General features: G+C 29.8%; 1 long non-coding RNA gene across 1 annotated transcript; it reads left to right on the top strand.

Moving 5' to 3' along the window:
• Positions 1–16417: 16417 nt before the first annotated feature.
• On the top strand, positions 16418–19103 carry LOC132731050 (uncharacterized). Its single transcript, XR_009625830.1, has 2 exons — positions 16418–16944; positions 18648–19103. It is a non-coding gene; the product is annotated as an uncharacterized LOC132731050 (long non-coding RNA).
• Positions 19104–20562: the final 1459 nt, after the last annotated feature.

Raw genomic sequence — 20562 nt, 5'->3', positions numbered from 1 at the left:
ATTGTATGTAGTTATATTGAATTCCAACCATTAGTCTTCAAGTTATGGTCCGGACAAGGAAAATGCAACGGACAACCGACCGACCGCCCGACCGACCAACCGACCACCGGGTGACTCCTATATACCCCCCCAAACTTCGTTTTTGGGGGTATAAAAATCACTGAAATATTCTTTTAAAATTTTCAGACAGTGAGTCTAGCAAATTATAAATCAATATCTTTCCCAAAAGTATGTATCTTATTCAACATAGAGATTACTTTAATCCTTCACTTATCCTTAAATATATACAGACATAAGACTAAGATAACAGATATTTAACATTAGGTTTTACAAAACAATTATTATAATTGTATGCCACTCAATTTATCCTTTGATGTATCAAAACCGGACTTGGTATCAACTTAACAAAGTAAGTCTACTCCAATAAAAAGTTCAAACTTCCCTGACCCAGTCCAGGTAACTACCCATAAATTGGGCTATCCCTACCCTAAGTATAGTCAATTGTGAATAAATAAGGCTTGCACTTGCATAAACAAGACAGCTGTGACCAAATGAGGCTTATTTTTGCATGGCCTAGTCTACTTGGAACAAATTAGGCATACCTTTAATTGCATAGCCCAGTCAACTATGTATAAATATGACTACTCTTGCATAAACAAATTTATTGCAATCAAATTAGGCTTACTCTTGCAAAGTCCAGTCATCTGTGAATAAACTAGGTGTACTCTTGAGTAGATCAGTCAACTGTGAATGAATTAGGCTTTCTCTTGCATAGCCAAGTCAATTGTGAATACATTAGGCTAAATCTTGCATAGTCCAGTCAGGTGTGAATATAATTGCCTTAATTTTTTTTGTAGTACAGTCGGCTGTGAATATTATAGGCTTAATTTTGCATAGTCCAGTCAGCTGTGAACAAATTAGGCTTATCATTATATAATATTTCCAGTCAATTGTGACTAAATATTTGAATAAATAAGACTAAACCTTGTCCAGTATAATTTGTGCTAATTAGAAATAAACCACCCTCAATACTAAAATACACAATTATACATATATACATAAATACATGATTGTCTATCCAAGTAATGTTCTTTAAATTTAATATAAACTCATTTAACATAGTGACTAAGAAATAGTTTAGCACATCAACTAAATATTTGAAAAAGACTAAAATACTCCTTTTTTGCTATATTTTAAGGATGTAACTTTTTTAAATGTCAAATAAAAATGTTTATTATATGTAATAAACTTACCACAATCTGTTCCTTAACATTATTTGTATGCAATTTAACTTCACCATTAATATATCCATCCAATTCAACTCTATATCCATACATCAATCAATAATATATAAATCATTCCAATTAATATATATTCATTTATCCAAATCCAATTAATATAGTACATGTATCAATCCAATGAGGGTTATTAGAAAAACATAGACAGTTTGTTTTGAATTTTTTTTTGTTTTAATACACATAACATAGATTGTTTTCTATGTTTTGAGGCCCCCCAAATGGCATACGACAGCCGCCCTTTCATGAAAACTCCCTGAATCCAGTCTATTTATATCCATCCATTCAGTCAATATCAATTATATCCCTTAAGTGTCCATAAATGAGGTTTAAAATATGCATTAATTTAATACATTAAAAGCATTATAAATTCAACAAAATTCTAATTCATAATCGGATCCAATGTAAGAAATTGTAACTATTTCATTATACAAATATCAGCTAAAATTTAAATCGATTAAATATATTAACACATTAAGCACTGTGAATATCCAAAACTGACATTGTCATTTATCATTCATAAAAGTATATCCTACCAGAATAACAAAATAAATATTCAAAATTTGACAAATGATTTCCTATAACTCAACAGTTCACCACAGGATATCTGCATAAATAATGCATCCATTACATCCATGTATAAAGATATGTTCTATAACTCAAAATGACAAAACATTGGCTCTTGACAGTTGTAAGTAAGTACAAGTATAATTTCAACTTTCTATAAAATAAAAATAGGGAAAAAAATCAACACTTACATTACATTACATAATTTAACGAAATTCCTGATTCAGGAAAGAAAAAGAAAGAATGAAACTAACTTTAAACTCAATTCAAATGACTTTTTAAAAATACTGACAGAAAGGAGAAGGGGAAAAAAATCCTGAAAGAATACATACCTAAATGTTTTAACATTTCCGTTTAAATCATCCATCAATAAATCAGGAAAAAAAAAGTAAATCAGGATTACATGTTGAGTTCCTGCCAGACATAGTAGATGCAGTTTTCATACCGAGTAGAGATTATAGGAAGATAGAGATATCGAGAGTAAAATGACATTCCTGTAAGGCCTATCTCTGTAATCGGGACAACCAAAACATATGCTCAACTAATGAGCATTTGAGATGCTTTGCTTAGAGATGGGTAAATAAATGAAAACAAAAAAACAAAATAACTGGAAAAAACACAAAAACAACCTTTGAAAATAAAAAGAGCTGGTAAAAAAGGTATGATGTTAAATTTCACATTTTTTTGTATGTTTTTTTTTTTTCTCCACTTATAGACAGTCATGATATAACTAGTAGCTTTAATTAAATTAAGGCTTATGATTCCACATCCTCTGTAACCCTGGGGCTATTTACCATATACCAGTACTGGTAAATGCCGAATATATGGAATGTGTACCGTGGGTAGCGAAGGTGATGATTCCAGTACAATAAGCCAGGCCTGGGCCTACAGGTCTGTACAACCTGTTGGCTTGTTGAATCCTATGATATTGAAATCCTACCGGAAATAAAAAAGACTGGCCAACATTCTAAATTCAAGGCCAGTGTCCAAATCCATGCTGTTACTGACAATAGCTTATTTTTTGTATTTCGTTATTGAAATCCCTTAAACTTCATAATTTTTATGGACTGTTCCAAATTTCAAACCATGGCTAATCCATTAAAAGAAATCTAATTTAATAGGGTACAGGTAAGTAAAGCAGAAAACACATGTTTCTAGTAACCATCATTTCTTGGATTTCATCGCAACACAAGTCTTAATTGATTCTTCCTGTATCTTAAGTTAAAGCAGTATTCCATTAAACCCCTGAGTTTTAAGATCCTAATTCGTAGATATGGTAATAAGAAAGTACTTAATGCATCCCCGGAACACTACAAAATGACATTCAAGAAGTGCATTCCTAATAAAAAACCACTTTTCCCCTCTATAAAAAGTATCTGCTTTGACAGGAGGTGAAAGATTTATCTGCCCTTTTTACCTCCATGACATTTGGTTCAGATTTCCATATGGGAAATTAGAAAATAGAACCATGGCCAGATTTATGATATTATTCTGATCTGAGTTAATAAGGTGCCACTCTAGCAATATCAAGCTCTTATATATTCTCCAGTTTATTCTAGTGAAAAAGCCTGCCAATAAGACCACCTTCAATTTAAGGAAGCCTGAAATTATAACGAAGAAATATCCATAAAAAATCCATCCATTTTTTTTTTTTTCAGAAACACTTTTCTATCGTCCATAGAGTAAACCAACGTTTCTTGATGGACAGAATGGCAAACAGACGGAAAGCCGGTGGGACACCAGTCCTATAGTCTATTCCTGTGAAGTCAGTAGGGGACAAATTAAAGAATACAGTGGTGTATAATGTCATATATATTATTTATTGTGAACATAAAAAAGTGAAATTTGCCACATTAAAACAGGACCTGAATGCTTCTTCAAATTATCAGCTAATAATGATGATACAAAAGAGATAAAAATGTTCCAAATGACTAGAGACATTAGCAAAGATTTATCAAAACCTGCAAGTCAATAAAGATAAATACTTTACATTCAGTTCTAAGAAGACTTTTTTTAGTACTGTGTATTAATTGTTTTTCAGTTTACTGGGCTAAAGATTTACCATGCTTTGAATAAGGGCTATCAAAAACACTGTATACACTATAATTAATCAACCTTTTGCCTGCTAGCGGAAACTCAATCTACCCATGCAACCAGTGCAGACCTGAATATCAATATGTCCATGCCATCTGATCATGGTCTGCACTGTTTGCTATTTTGACAAAACTTCTCTCAAAATGATGAATGGTTTTGTCCCAATTGAAAGACGGACAAGTCCATTTCAAATATTTAGGGTTAATATGCCTTCCCAATAAATTTATGTGAAAAGGGGTGGAGTGTCAGATTAAAGAAACTTTCAAGCTGTTTTTTTCCGTTAGCTGTCTGAGATATCAAACGTACTATACACCAAGATAAGGAATCAACATACTTCAGTATTAAGCATGTATTTATTTAAGGGGGACCACTTGAGACTTAATTCTCTGTGACTAAATTTGAAACCTCTATACAGGAAATAGTAACATAATTTTTTTTTTGCTTTTAAAGTGGTTTTTCTCATGGGTTATCTCATGCAAGAGTTGCACTGTGCCATGTTTCCTTCCCCTTTTTTCTCTTTTTTTTTGGCACATCAGCAAATTAATGTTTTCACATATTTCATGTTTAAATGTTGAATACAGCTTCAGCTGGTGCAAAGTGGCTTGTATTTACCACTACCATCCATGAATAGGCTCAATAGAAGAGCCTGTAACATGTTCAGTTATTATGTGGATCTCAAAGGGACAGAAGCCTTAACTATAATAAAGAAAAAAGCTGTCACTCTTGGACTATTTTATCTCCCTTGAAAACAGAAAACTTACAACATTGTTATTACTTCTATCATATCAAAACGAATTATTATGATCCTCATATGTTGATAGTTTTAACGTTAAAATTCTCTTTGAAGAAAGAAAATTTCATTAAAAAAATATATATTATACTATATTGTTATATAGAGAATAAAAACATATGGCCTGTTATTTGCTGACTCTTGTCTATCTGTAGGATTTGAATGACTCACAAAGTCTTTATCACTCAATTGCAATACATTTTTCTTATATCAGCAAATTATGCAGTCAATAAAACAGCTGGTACAGAATTTTTCAGTGATATAGAAAAGTTTTCAAACTGAACAAAATAGCAAATCAAACAATAATGAACAATATTGTAATATTTGCAACGTATATATCAATAAATTGTTATTGTAACAAGAGCTGTCGGTAGGACAGCAACGCTCGACTATTCTTAGTGCTTGATAGTAAAAGAGCCTTGATAATGTAAAATTTTCTAAGTTAACAAATGGGCCAAATTTTCCTTTAAATCCATGTTACTGTTATAGGCCTTGAAGAGAGTCCTATTATGCTCTTAAAGAAGAGTATAAAATTTCAACTTGTTTCAAAGCCAGATGTCAATAGTATATGAAAATATCTGAGGTGGTATGCAAACTTTAACGTAAATTCTAAGTCAGAAAAGGGGTACAATTCTGTCAAAATGCTTGATACAGTTATCTCCTACTGTGTACGGATTGGGGTCATGATGGTGAACAAGTGTGCAAAGTTTTAAAGCCATATGTCAATGGACTTTGAAAATATTAGAGGTATTACAAAAACTTTAACGTAAATTCTAAGTCGAAAAAGGGGCATAACTCTGTCAAAATGCTTGATACAGTAATCTCCTCCTGTCTACAGGTTGGGGTCATGATGGTGAACAAGTGTGCAAAGTTTCAAAGCCATATGTCAATGGACTTTGAAAATATTTGAGGTACACTGTAGCCTCGATAACTCGCTCTTCAGTATAGCGCTTATCTCAGTATAGCGCTCATAGACCTTGGCTCCCCAAAAAAAAAAAAAAAACTTCCCAAAAAAAAATATTTTTTTTTTTTAAGAAGACTTAGATTTATAGCGCGCTATAACACTTGCTCAATTTGATAGTCAAGTACAATAAACAATTGTTATTAGGACATTTATGAGCGGCAAAGGTGTGAAAAACATGCCCAGGTAAGCGTTTATCCGCTCTTTTGTTGTTTTACCTGTCTTCAAATTGTTTCCAAAATCTCAAATTCATATCATAACTGTGACAATGGCAACCGGTGGTGAGTATAAATAAACTAAAATTCACACACATATCTTTGACATGTAAACCTCGCTGAATGAAATAACCCACAAGCCCAAAATCAATTTAAAATCCTGCACTGTAAATAAAGCGGCCAATTGACAGGAAGTAATTGGCGTTTGATTTACTAGGGGACACAACTAAAGCTGGACTGTAAATTACAATGTAATTAACAGTCCAGCTTTAGTTGTGTCCCCTAATTAATCTAACGCCATTACAGTAATGGCTTACTGTTTACACTTCATTCATGATTTATAATTTTCTTTCGAAAGTTTTTCCTTTCTTTTGAATATAATTAGTATTATTTGTGAATATAATATATGTTTACATAATTGAATGGTTTTAGAAAAAGATAATGTCGATATTCATTGAACAGTAAGTAAAAAAAATCAGCGTTATAATATATATGTAGTGGGTGGGGTAATGCGGTAATTTCGCAATGAGCGTTCTAATGAGAGCCTCGTTAGAACGCGGTGTTGAGACATTTGACCCCAACATGAGCGTTTTAATGAGGCTGAAGTGTATTACAAAAACTTTAACGTAAATTCTAAGTCGAAAAAGGGGCATAAGTCTGTCAAAATGCTTGATACAGTTATCTCCTCCTGTCTGCAGGTTGGGGTCATGATGGTGAACAAGTGTGCAAAGTTTCAAAGCCATATGTCAATGGACTTTGAAAATATTTGAGGTATTACAAAAACTTTAACGTAAGTGGTTACGCCGACGCCGACGCTCAGGTGACTACAAAAGCTCTACTTATTCTTATCGAATAGTCGAGCTAAAAATAAAAAAAATTTTTTTAGCTTTTAAATAAGGTATGGTAAATTTAAAATATTTCAATGCTGGAACCAACAGTCTTCTTCAATAATATAAAACAGTATATTTAGGCCTTTAACAGTTCTTAAGTCAGATTAACACTACCACCTTAAGCTTCCCATAGTTGTTCAGCCAAATCAAAATAACACTTTAAGGCTTCCCATAAATTTTAAGCTTAATCTAAATAGCACCTCCTGGTTTCCAATAATCTTTAAGACAACAATAGCATCTCCAGACTTTACATCATCTTTAAGCCAAATGAACAATTATTGCACTTTTTGACTCCAAATAGTTTTTAAGCCAATCAATGCATCACCAGACTTTGCTTAGTTTTTAAGCCAAATCAACAATAGCACCTTATGGCCAAATGGTTTTAAGCCAAATCAACAATAGCATCTTATGGCCAAATGGTTTTAAGCCAAATCAACAATAGCACATTATGGCCAAATGGTTTTAAGCCAAATCAACAATAGCACCTTATGGCCAAATGGTTTTAAGCCAAATCAACAATAGCACCTTATGGCCAAATCAACAACAGCATATTAAGGTTAAATGGTTTTGAAGCAAAATCAACAACAGCATGATAAGGCCAAATGGTTTTGAAGCCAAATTAACAGAAGCATTTTTAAGGAAACCAAATCAACAATAGCATATTTAGGCTAAATGGTTTGGAAGCCAAATCAACAACAGCACATTAAGGCCAAATGGTTTTTAAGTAAAATCAACAAATAGTACCTTCAGGCTTCAAATAAGTTTTAAGCCAAATCAAAATTAGTACCTTAAGGTCAAATGGTTTTGAACAATAGCATCTACATGCTGCACACCATTTTTACGCCCTTAAATGTTAGGCTTTAAATATTTTAAAGCCAAATCAACATCAGCATATCCTGAGTCTTCCTGAAGTTTTTTAAGACAAATCAACAAAAACAACTTTAGGCCAAATGGTTTTTTAAGCAAATCCACAAGAGCATGTCCATGCTTCACACCATTTTTTAGCCAAGTGAAAAATAGTACTCAAAGATCAAATAGTTTTGAAGCCAAATCAACAATAGCATCTGTATACTCCACACCATTTTTATGCACTATCAGGTTTCAAAATTTGTAAAAAAAATGCACTATCAGGCTTCAAAATTTCTATTTTTAAGCCAAACTAACATCAGCATAACCTGTGTCTTCTTGAAGACAAATCAATAATAACACGTTTAGGCCAGATAGTTTTTAAGAAATCAGCAATAGCATGTCCATGCTTCACACCATTTTTAAGCCAAACCATAAGGCTTCAAATAGGTTTTAAGCCAAAACAACAATAGCATCCTCTGAGACTTCCTGCAGTTTTTTTCAGCAAATTAACAATAGCGTTTCAAGGCTTCCATACTTTCAAGAGATTGAGAGTTACAACATTTACTTCAAAAGATATTTCCTCATGCAGATTCAATCAACTATTACAGGAACAAGATGAAAATAAATGGTTTTAACATGTTAGTGCCAATAAAACACTGAAAATAAAAAAAACAACAAGCAATTTTTCTGAGAATTCAGTTAAAGGAGAAACAACGTTTACAAACACTGTTGTAAGGCAAAGACTTAATAATATAAAGAATTGATTAATATAAAGAATTGATTACAACTGTGTATCACTTTGCCCTCAAATTATTTTAATTGAGTTAATTCTTAAAAGAGATAATTATTTCCCTTGAATTCATTCTCAAAGAAGAAATTTCTGAGTTTTCTTACATGTTTTTAATATTGCTCCATAATACATGTATTTGCATCCTTTTAATTAAGTACCATCACAACAATTTCTCATGTAGGAACAGTGGCCAAGTGGTTCCTGGGTTCAAAGCCCAACTTACAAAGCCTCATGACGGTGGGAGAGATAAATTACATTCTGATGTTTTTATGGCATTATTAATTCATTCAAGCCAGGTAAAAAACCCATCCATATGTTAATGTATGTCTGGGATTTATTTATTGAAACATTTATTATACAAAAACTTGAAAGCTTTATTATCATTGGCACAAGCATGTGGTAAATTCAATCAAACATTTTCATAAAACTTGTAATAAATGTGCTGTAAGGGATTAATGTCTTGTTGCAGGAATGTAACATTACAACTCTTATGTAAAATGTCAGCTGTAATATAATGAATTTTTCTAAATAGACTTGCCCCGTTTTGAATACAGAACAGTCCATTAATATTTTTTGGGGGATTACAATAATCAAATAGCCAACATTATAATATAGTCTGCTGCTGCATAGTGGTTAGCTGCTGATAAAAATATATTTAAAATGGCTACAGAAATTATATTAGAATGTAGTGATAGCACATAATGGTAAAGGTTTCTGCCACTAAATCATGGATTTTTGTAAGTTCAGGCCTTTCAGAGGACAGCATGCTCAATTTTTTCTTAGTATAATTAGTCGACCAAAAAGGGGCATAACTTTTTAATTTTAGGATTGAACATGTTTAAAGTGAATAGCTTGGATAGTTTCTGGGAAAAGGGACGTTAACAAAAAAGCTAATTAACAACAACTTAGATGAGTGGGTCACAACAATTATAGCTCTTTTTTTTCTGTAAGTAAAATTATCCAGGCCAGTATTCAATGGTTTTAATACATTAGGTATAATTATACAGTAAAAGCTGTTACATTAATGTGCTTAACTACAATGTGGAAAGTAATAATTCATAGCAATGTCTAATAATGTAAATCTCTTTAAGACATTGTTTTCTTTTTCTTTTTTTTTCTTTTCTTTTTTTTCAATTTTTAATAATGGTTACTTTCCAGCTACTATATTCTTATCCATGCGAGGTGCCATGTCCTACTTGTGCCTGAAATAATGCTAGGTGCACGGATGTAGGATCACCAATCAAAACAATTCAAAGTCAACCTAAAGCAATATTTTGAAGAGACAATTAATTTGAAAAAAAATATCAGCAAATTTAACCATTCTGCAAAGGAGACCAGAATTTTTATAATAATTTTACACAATTTATAATGGTTCTCATGAACAGATAATTTTACACAATTTATAATGGCTCTAATGAACTGCATGAACAGAATACTTTTACACAATTTATAATGTTCTTCATGAACAGATAATTTTACACAATTTATAATGTTCTTCATGAACAGATACTTTTACACAATTTATAATGTTCTTCATGAATTGATATTTTTACACACTTTATAATGTTCTTCATGAACTGATAATTTTACACAATTTATAATGTTCTTCATGAACAGATACTTTTACACAATTTATAAAGTTCTACATGAACTGATAATTTTACACAATTTATAATGTTCTTCATGAACAGATAATTTTACACAATTTATAATGTTCTTCATGAATTGATATTTTTACACAATTTATAATGTTCTTCATGAACTGATAATTTTACACAATTTATAATGTTCTTCATGAACAGATAATTTTACACAATTTATAATGTTCTTCATGAATTGATATTTTTACATAATTTATAATGTTCTTTATGAACAGATACTTTTATACAATTTATAATGTTCTTCATGAACTGATAATTTTACACAATTTATAAAGTTCTTCATAAAAAGATAATTTTACACAATTTATAATGTCTCTCATGAACAGATAATTTTACACAATTTATAATGTTCTTCATGAATTGATATTTTTACACAATTTATAATGTTCTTCATGAACAGATAATTTTACACAATTTATAATGTTCTTCATGAACAGATACTTTTACACAATTTATAATGTTCTTCATAAAAAGATAATTTTACACAATTTATAATGTTCTTCATGAACAGATAATTTTAAACAATTTATAATGTTCTTCATGAGCAGATACTTTTACACAATTTATAAAGTTCTACATGAACTGATAATTTTACACAATTTATAATGTTCTTCATGAACAGATACTTTTACACAATTTATAATGTTCTTCATGAACTGATAATTTTACACAATTTATAATGTTCTTCATGAACAGATAATTTTAAACAATTTATAATGTTCTTCATGAGCAGATACTTTTACACAATTTATAAAGTTCTACATGAACTGATAATTTTACACAATTTATAATGTTCTTCATGAACAGATATTTTTACACAATTTATAATGTCTCTCATGAACAGATAATTTTACACAATTTATAATGTTCTTCATGAATTGATATTTTTACATAATTTATAATGTTCTTTATGAACAGATACTTTTATACAATTTAAAATGTTCTTCATGAACTGATAATTTTACACAATTTATAAAGTTCTTCATAAAAAGATAATTTTACACAATTTATAATGTCTCTCATGAACAGATAATTTTACACAATTTATAATGTTCTTCATGAATTGATATTTTTACACAATTTATAATGTTCTTCATGAACAGATAATTTTACACAATTTATAATGTTCTTCATGAACAGATACTTTTACACAATTTATAATGTTCTTCATGAACTGATAATTTTACACAATTTATAATGTTCTTCATGAACTGATAATTTTACACAATTTATAATGTTCTTCATGAACTGATAATTTTACACAATTTATAATGTTCTTCATGAACAGATAATTTTAAACAATTTATAATGTTCTTCATGAGCAGATAATTTTACACAATTTATAATGTTCTTCATGAACTGATAATTTTACACAATTTATAATGTTCTTCATGAACTGATACTTTTACACAATTTATAATGTTCTTCATGAACTGATAATTTTACACAATTTATAATGTTCTTCATGAACAGATAATTTTAAACAATTTATAATGGTCTTCATGAGCAGATACTTTTACACAATTTATAAAGTTCTACATGAACTGATAATTTTACACAATTTATAATGTTCTTCATGAACAGATATTTTTACACAATTTATAATGTCTCTCATGAACAGATAATTTTACACAATTTATATTGTTCTTCATGAATTGATATTTTTACATAATTTATAATGTTCTTTATGAACAGATACTTTTATACAATTTAAAATGTTCTTCATGAACTGATAATTTTACACAATTTATAAAGTTCTTCATAAAAAGATAATTTTACACAATTTATAATGTTCTTCATAAAAAGATAATTTTACACAATTTATAATGTCTCTCATGAACAGATAATTTTACACAATTTATAATGTTCTTCATGAATTGATATTTTTACACAATTTATAATGTTCTTCATGAACAGATAATTTTACACAATTTATAATGTTCTTCATGAACAGATACTTTTACACAATTTATAATGTTCTTCATGAACTGATAATTTTACACAATTTATAATGTTCTTCATGAACTGATAATTTTACACAATTTATAATGTTCTTCATGAACTGATAATTTTACACAATTTATAATGTTCTTCATGAACAGATAATTTTACACAATTTATAATGTTCTTCATGAGCAGATAATTTTACACAATTTATAATGTTCTTCATGAACTGATAATTTTACACAATTTATAATGTTCTTCATGAACAGATAATTTTAAACAATTTATAATGTTCTTCATGAGCAGATAATTTTACACAATTTATAATGTTCTTCATGAACTGATAATTTTACACAATTTATAATGTTCTTCATGAACTGATACTTTTACACAATTTATAATGTTCTTCATGAACTGATAATTTTACACAATTTATAATGTTCTTCATGAACAGATAATTTTAAACAATTTATAATGTTCTTCATGAACTGATAATTTTACACAATTTATAAAGTTCTTCATAAAAAGATAATTTTACACAATTTATAATGTCTCTCATGAACAGATAATTTTACACAATTTATAATGTTCTTCATGAATTGATATTTTTACACAATTTATAATGTTCTTCATGAACAGATAATTTTACACAATTTATAATGTTCTTCATGAACAGATACTTTTACACAATTTATAATGTTCTTCATGAACTGATAATTTTACACAATTTATAATGTTCTTCATGAACTGATAATTTTACACAATTTATAATGTTCTTCATGAACTGATAATTTTACACAATTTATAATGTTCTTCATGAACAGATAATTTTAAACAATTTATAATGTTCTTCATGAGCAGATACTTTTACACAATTTATAAAGTTCTACATGAACTGATAATTTTACACAATTTATAATGTTCTTCATGAACAGATACTTTTACACAATCATGAAGTGATAATTTTACATAATTTATAATGTTCTTTTTACACAATTTATAACGTATGTTCTGATAACTTTACACAATTTATAATGTCTCTCATTAACTGATTTTAGATTTTACACAATTTATAATGTTCCTCATGAACTGATAAGTTTACACAATTTATAATGTTTTTTATAAAAAGATAATTTCACATTATTCATAATGTTTCTCAGGATTAGATAAATTTACAGTATTTATAATGTCTCTTATGAACTATTCAAAATATCTCTCGTAAAAAGATAATTTTACACTATTTATGTCTCTTATGAAAAGATAATTTTACACAACTCATAATGTCTCTCATAAAAACTTATTAACTAATTTCCATTGCTATCAATAGATTACAAATTTCAGATTCAAATTTTTATGTTACCTAAATACAGGGGTGGTCTGTAAGACCAAGTTTGATATGTTTTTTTTACTTAGATAATTAATCATAAAGACTGTGCATTCTACTAATATTAAAACTTGAATTATTCTTTTAGATTATATTTTAAAGGTCTAGCACTATTATCTTTATAACACTGGAATACATTTCACTTACATAATCAATATAAGCATCATTATAAATTCATCATAATCACCATTGTTAATAAAAAAAATAGCCTATTTAAACTACAAATATAACAAAATATTACCTTTCTTCTAGTAATTATCTGTATCTCCAAAAGCAATGCATGAACATATTTTGGAACAAAATCTTATTTGCAAAACTCATTTTCATTTTCAAAAAAACATTACCCACTGCAGGGTTTCAATACTTTCGAACATTACATGGATTTTGATCGCTTACAAGTGCACACTTATCATTCAATAAAAACAGCAAGTGCATTTTACAAGTCGGATATCACGACCACAAACTTTATTCACTACTTTATTCTCTGTACAACTATATAGATATGAATCAAGTATTCCAGGTAAGACATGTTCTTACATTGAAAGCTGACGAAAAGTTCAATCCGGAAAAATTAATCACCATATTGGTGTTTTATGTTCAGGTGCCATATGACTCAATACAACTAATACTTATAAACCGAAAGACAAAAAAAAATAAAAACAAATTCAGAGATATTTGTAAGAAATATAGTATGTGCTATCATCAAGGCCATTTCCAATTTATTATTTGTTTCTTATATTATAAAAGATAAAATATAACCTGAAGAATATCAAAAATTTCTTTGATTTTATTTAAGACAATTATGAAAATAGTCCTTAAACTAAATACCTGTTCCTTATTCAAAACTGAACAAAAGGAAATTCACTATAGATGTCCTCCTTTTAAATCTGCTAGTTTTACATACCTGTGCTTAATGGCCATCTGTCTTAAAAGACCATGTTCTTATTTCAAAGCTCAGTATTTGAAATAAATTTTAGCCAGAATTCAAAAATCACCTCTTAAATACACAAATGTATATATGTTATTGGCTTATAAATGTCTTTATTATAATCAACATTTTTCTTTACAACAGTTCAAAAATTTTAAAAAAAATGCAAATGCATGCATATACCATGCTATGTATTGTTGGGGGGGGGGGGTTTAGGGTTTGGAGGATATTTCTCAAGAAATGATTTTATGGGGTTTCTATACATAATTTTACAAAAAAAACACTTAATCAGATAAGAATGCAATACCTTTTTGTTTGTTAACAACACTCTTTTTTTGCCTTTAATCTCAGAGGAAATCCCTGTATCTTATTATTTCATTATCATAAAATTTACATTCAAAATTCTTAAAAGAAATTTTTGCTTTATGCTGGTTTTAATGCTGGTTTTTATGCAAGTTTTTAATGTTATAATAACCTTTTTTTCTTATTATCTAACTTTCTGTGAGTAATAAGAAAAATATAACACAATAAATGCTTCATGGTACCAATTAAACAGATTTATATAAGGCCAAAATAAAATATGTTTGTTTGCTATTACTGGAGATTTTCAAAATTACATTTTTAGAAAAAAGAATTTTTAATAAGCAGAGCTACTGTCATGACTCACTTGGCCGTGTCAGCACTGATTACATAATTAATAACTTTACACTGACATAGCTACATTATAAAATATCACAAAAAAAATCTCCACAAACACTTAAAAAATCTCTATAAAGATTTTTTAGTAAAACCCTATAACAATCTATGAAACCCTCAAAACCTCTCTTTTAGACCAAACAAAATCTCTCTGAAAACATATAAACTTCTCTGTTAAAACCTTATAAAAATGTCTGCGAAACTCTTAAAATTTTATATTCTTTTTGTACCTGTGCATTGAGATGCACCTTATTTATGACCTTGAAAGTAAAAGTAGTGTTCAGCAACACAGGCAGATTAAGAATTGTCTACTTGGCTAAGCATACATCAACGTTAATCTTTTATCTGATAAAATACATGCATGCTAGGCGTATAGAAGTTAAAAAACATTGCAGCTTATCAATATTTTCCCTTACATCAATCAATCTCCTCATATTATAGCCAATTCTTATAGCAAATAGTTTATCTTAAAGGCCCACAACAAATTTCCATATATTCTTACAGGAAATAGTTTTTCTTAAAGGCCAACAACAAATTTCCATATATTCATACAGGAAATAGTTTTTCTTAAAGGCCAACAACAAATTTCCATATATTCATACAGGAAATAGTTTTTCTTAATGGCCCACAACAAATGTTCACATATTCATACAGGAAATAGATTTTCTTAAAGGCCCACAACAAATTTTTACATATTCATACAGAAAATAGTTTTTCTTAAAGGCCCACAATGAATTTCCACATATTCTTACAGGAAATAGTAACTGTTTTTCTTAAACGCCCAGAATGAATTTCAATAATCACATTCTTACAGGAATTTTTTTTTTAAATGCCCAGAATGACTTTCCACAACATTACCCTACATACATAATTTCAAATTTTAATGATATCCATTTCATATTTTTGCTATGTCTGATTAAAAGAACAAAATGTAATAAGCCAAGGTCACCGCAGTATAATACAGCCTGAGACCAGTATGCACATTTGTGCAGTCCGACAAGGCACTATACTGTTGCATGACCAAATTTCAAATTTTCATCTCAATATCCCAAATATTGAAAATGAATAGTCCCCAAAATGGAAGCTGGGCCCGTATTCAATATACATCTTAAGTTAATCTTATCCTTAAATATGACCTCAAAGATAAGAAAATCTTAAAGTCAGCGTTTTTTCTAAGAAAAATCTTAAGTGATATTTAATAAACGTCTTATCTTAAGTTTTTCCTTAAAAATATGATTTTTAGTCCTTAACTTTAAGGAAGCCACATAGCAACCTTAACTTTGCTCTTAGAAATAAGGAATTTAGATTGATTCATCAAAGACGCCATTTTCTCGGGCAAGTATATATCTTACGATGTACATGCGTGTTAATTGAAATATTTTTCGTTCAAAAATGATTTTATATGCTTATTTGCTAATTTGAAGGGCGATAATCGATGTAATGTTCCGTAAAAGTCGCGCGTCACAGGTCGAATGTTTACATCGTTTAAGCTCAATTTTCCTAAAATATTGCCACTATTGGAGGCGAACATTTAGAAGACAAATGATTAACAGACTCAAGAGATACCATAGCATTGGCTAAATGCGCATATGTTTTGTTGTGGTTACGTATGTGATTTGTAACCGGAATTCGCGAGTTTACAACTATGATTGAAGTAGACTAAACATCTTGTTTACATGCTATTATATTATGATCCACAAACTCTTCAACAATAACTTCCGGTAACTGTTACCAGTTATAAACAATGAAGTGTTTAATTGGTTAAATAAAAACGACGATGACACTGCATGAAAGCACATCTTCAACCGGAAGCTTATATAAAAATGGGCACACTGGATTACTTTTATATGAACAACACCGTTGATGTTGAGGATTTACAGGTTTGTAACCTTTAAACTTCGTGATTTTAATATCACTTTATCATGGAAAAGACCTTATTGTCTATAAAATCTTCATCTGTTTTCTTTATTGTACATTAGTATTTTAATTGATACATTCAAGTAACCCCCCTCCCCCTGAAATATACAGCAGGGTCTTGTCCAGGAGATATTCTTATATATATATATATATGTGTGTGTGTAGGAACATGTAAAATATCGTAGCATCTCTTAGTCTTTTATCATGTATGATGTGTATTTGACTGCCTCTGTGGTCGAGGGGTTAGAGTTGATGATTTCTAATCCAGTTACCTCTGGCATAGGTTTGATCCCCAGGAGATGCTTTGGTAGTTTAGCGTTTATTTCAAATTTTGGGTAATATTTGGGTATTTCATGCATGCCAAACATACATATGAGCCGCGTCAGGACAAAACCAACATAAAGGGTTTGCGACCAGCATGGATCCAGACCAGCCTGCACGATCAGGATCCATGCTGTTCGCTATCAGTTTCTCTACTTTTTATAGAGTTGGTTTGCGAACAGCATGGATTCTGCACATCAGCGCAGATGTGCAGACTGGTCTGGATCCATGCTGGTCGCAAACCCTTTATGTTGGTTTTGTCGTGATGCGGCTCATATGTATGTTCGGCATGCATGAAATACCCAAATATTAATACCCAAAATTTGAAATATACTAAAAAATAAATGTTTAAGACTTTAATTATGATTTACAATATACACTCTCACTAAGCCTTAAAAAGGTATATTCAAAAATACCCAAATATACATTTTCTTATCATTGTGTTTTGAACCAAAATATACCCAAATACAGTATACTCCATTAAAGCTATTAATTTTAAATGGACACTTGTATGAATTTTTAACAAAATTTTACAATTAACATTTAAATATAGACAATATATATACCTTAATTTTAAATCACATGTATATTCATTAATGAACCTAGGTAAGCAAATGTCACAAGTTTATTTTCTAACAACATCAGAACTGCCCATTTCAACGAAATTAATGAAAGTTATAGCCTGCTAGGTCATATTATTTTATTAATATCAAACATTTTATTATTATAATCTAATTTTATACAAACAAAAATTTATATTGCTATGTTTGGGTGCATTTGCAGTGATTTTTTTCACTGTATATTACAGTTGTAGAAAGGCTGTTTCCCCTAGCCCAAAATAGGTATATTTTCCCCCAAAAATGCTAATATTTAATTTTTCCCCTAAAATGCCTTGTATTCTTCTTTCCCAGAACCATGACTTAACAGAATCTGCATCTGACTTATATCACCTAGAGGATAGAAATCTGCCCCTATACAGCCTCTGCTATGTACTGAATTGATATTATTTTTTTTCACATCAAATCTGTGGGTAAAGTCCATTTTCATTTACTGGAATTTGATTTCAGGTTCTCCCCCTTTTTTTGCTTTATCACTCTATATTTTCACCTTAAAGCCAGGTTTTTTGGAAAATTGAAAAAAAAATCACTGATTAAAACAGATTTGGGTATGTTAGGGTATTTCGTGCCGCCGTGTGTTGAAGTTCATTAAAATTGCTGTTTATGATAACTTTATTTGCTTCCATTAAATAATGATTATATTGAGTTCATGCAGACTATATAGACTAGTAATTTAACATCATTTTAAGTCTTATATAATTATTATGTATTTTTTTTTGTTATTTCAGGTTCTCAGTCACTGGATGATGTATTTTCGTGAATTCTTGCATCTAAAAGTTCCACTATTGGATGGACACTTTTTCTCTTCAAGCAAACAGTGATTTTTTTTCAAAAGCTTGTTGTGCAGGAAAGACACGGTTTAAGGAAACATTCAATGAATGGCCGATTTAATTAATAGGAATTTAAAAGAAAATCAAGTCAAGATTTTTATGAACTTATGAACTGAACATTTCATTATTGCATTTCAGTATTGTTCAAAAAGGCCCCTGCCATGAAAATCTTAATTGGAACTGAGTTAAAAAAGTATCTCATTAAATAATCCAGTATTTAAAGCACCACATGAACCTATAAAAATTGAACATTTTGATATTTATAATATGTTGTGAAGTATATGTGTAGAGAGCAAGTCAATGATAATTGAAACTATAAGTGAATAAATTTATAAATAAAATTTTGCAATATAATGAGCTTGTTGTTGCACCCATATGAATTATTCATCATTTACTTAAATGCTGCCATTATGATTATGAAAAAAAACCTTGCTTCAAAGTTGAAGCAATACATCTTTACTGGCTTAGACCTACTATAGACCACTGTATTGTATACAGAGCTGACACAGTATTCTCTTAGATGACTTGGGCATTTAAACTGAAATGTTCAAGGATTAATTGGTACCTCAAGTACTTGTGAAAGTTTTTAGCTCGACTATTCCAGAAGAATAAGTAAAGCTATTTATGTAGTCACCCGAGTGTCAGCGTTGGTGTCTGCGTTACCACTTATGTTAAAGTTTTTGTAATACCTTAAATATTTTCAAAGTCCATTGACATATGGCTTTGCAACTATGCACACTTGTTCACCATTATGACCCCAACCTGACAGGAGGAGGTAACTGTATCAAGCATTTTAACAGATTATGCCCCTTTTTCAAATTAAAATGTGTTTTTAGGTTTGCGTACCACTTCAGAATTTTCATATTCTATTGAAACAAGTTGAAATTTTATAGTATTCTTTGAGAGCATAATAGGACTCTCTCCAAGGCCTATAACTGTAACATGGATTTAATGAAAACTTTTGTCCTTTTGTTATTAACTCAGAAATTTTTACATTATCAAGGCTCTTTTACTATCGAGCACTAAGAATAGTCGAGCGTTGCTATCCTACTGACAGCTCTAGTTCTGCTGTTTGACTCAATAATGGCCCTTGAATAGAAAAAAGATGTTTTAGCCTGTTGATGATTTTTGTTTTTGTGTCTCTTGCTGCGCAGAAGGTGCAAATATTCTACACAGTATTCCTGAAATATAGGGTGTTCATTTGCCCCACAATACAACTGCTAACATGGCTATTATAAGGCTACACATGTGATCACTAATCACTCATTTTAATGTAATGTAGCTTAAACATTACATGCTCATGGACTAGTTGATATGATTGCTTTTTGTCAGTTATCTGTCATACACCCAAATTCACTGTGTTTATCATGAGTTACAATTATCTTTTGTCCAATTAGCATTGAATTCACTTCAATTGTAATATTTTAACTTCTAGGCTTTTCTTCTTTATAACATATAGTGAGGCATTACCTCAAATTGAAGAGTAGTCATAAATAAATTGTATTACTGTCTATAGCATTGAAACCTGAAGGGATGTATATTAAAATCTCGTACTGTTAAATTATTTACCCCAGGGTAAAAGTCTTTGTCTGTATGTCACAAATTTTTGTCCTGAGCATAACTTGATAGTTAAACAACATATTGACATGAAACCTACTGGGTATATTTAAAAAGAATAATATATGACAAATGGAAGTTATTTCCCTGCATTTAATGTCTTAATTTCAGTGCATACCACTCCAACAAATGATGACCGTGAAAATTAAAGTGTAAGCAAATGTCATGTAAGACAAATACAGGAACTGTCTGGTTG

The sequence above is a fragment of the Ruditapes philippinarum genome, unplaced genomic scaffold (genome assembly GCF_026571515.1).
Source record: "Ruditapes philippinarum isolate M1 unplaced genomic scaffold, ASM2657151v2 ctg1239_1_1_1_1, whole genome shotgun sequence".
NCBI classification, from domain to species: Eukaryota; Metazoa; Mollusca; class Bivalvia; order Venerida; family Veneridae; genus Ruditapes; species Ruditapes philippinarum.
This window is presented reverse-complemented; position numbering and strand designations above follow the sequence as displayed.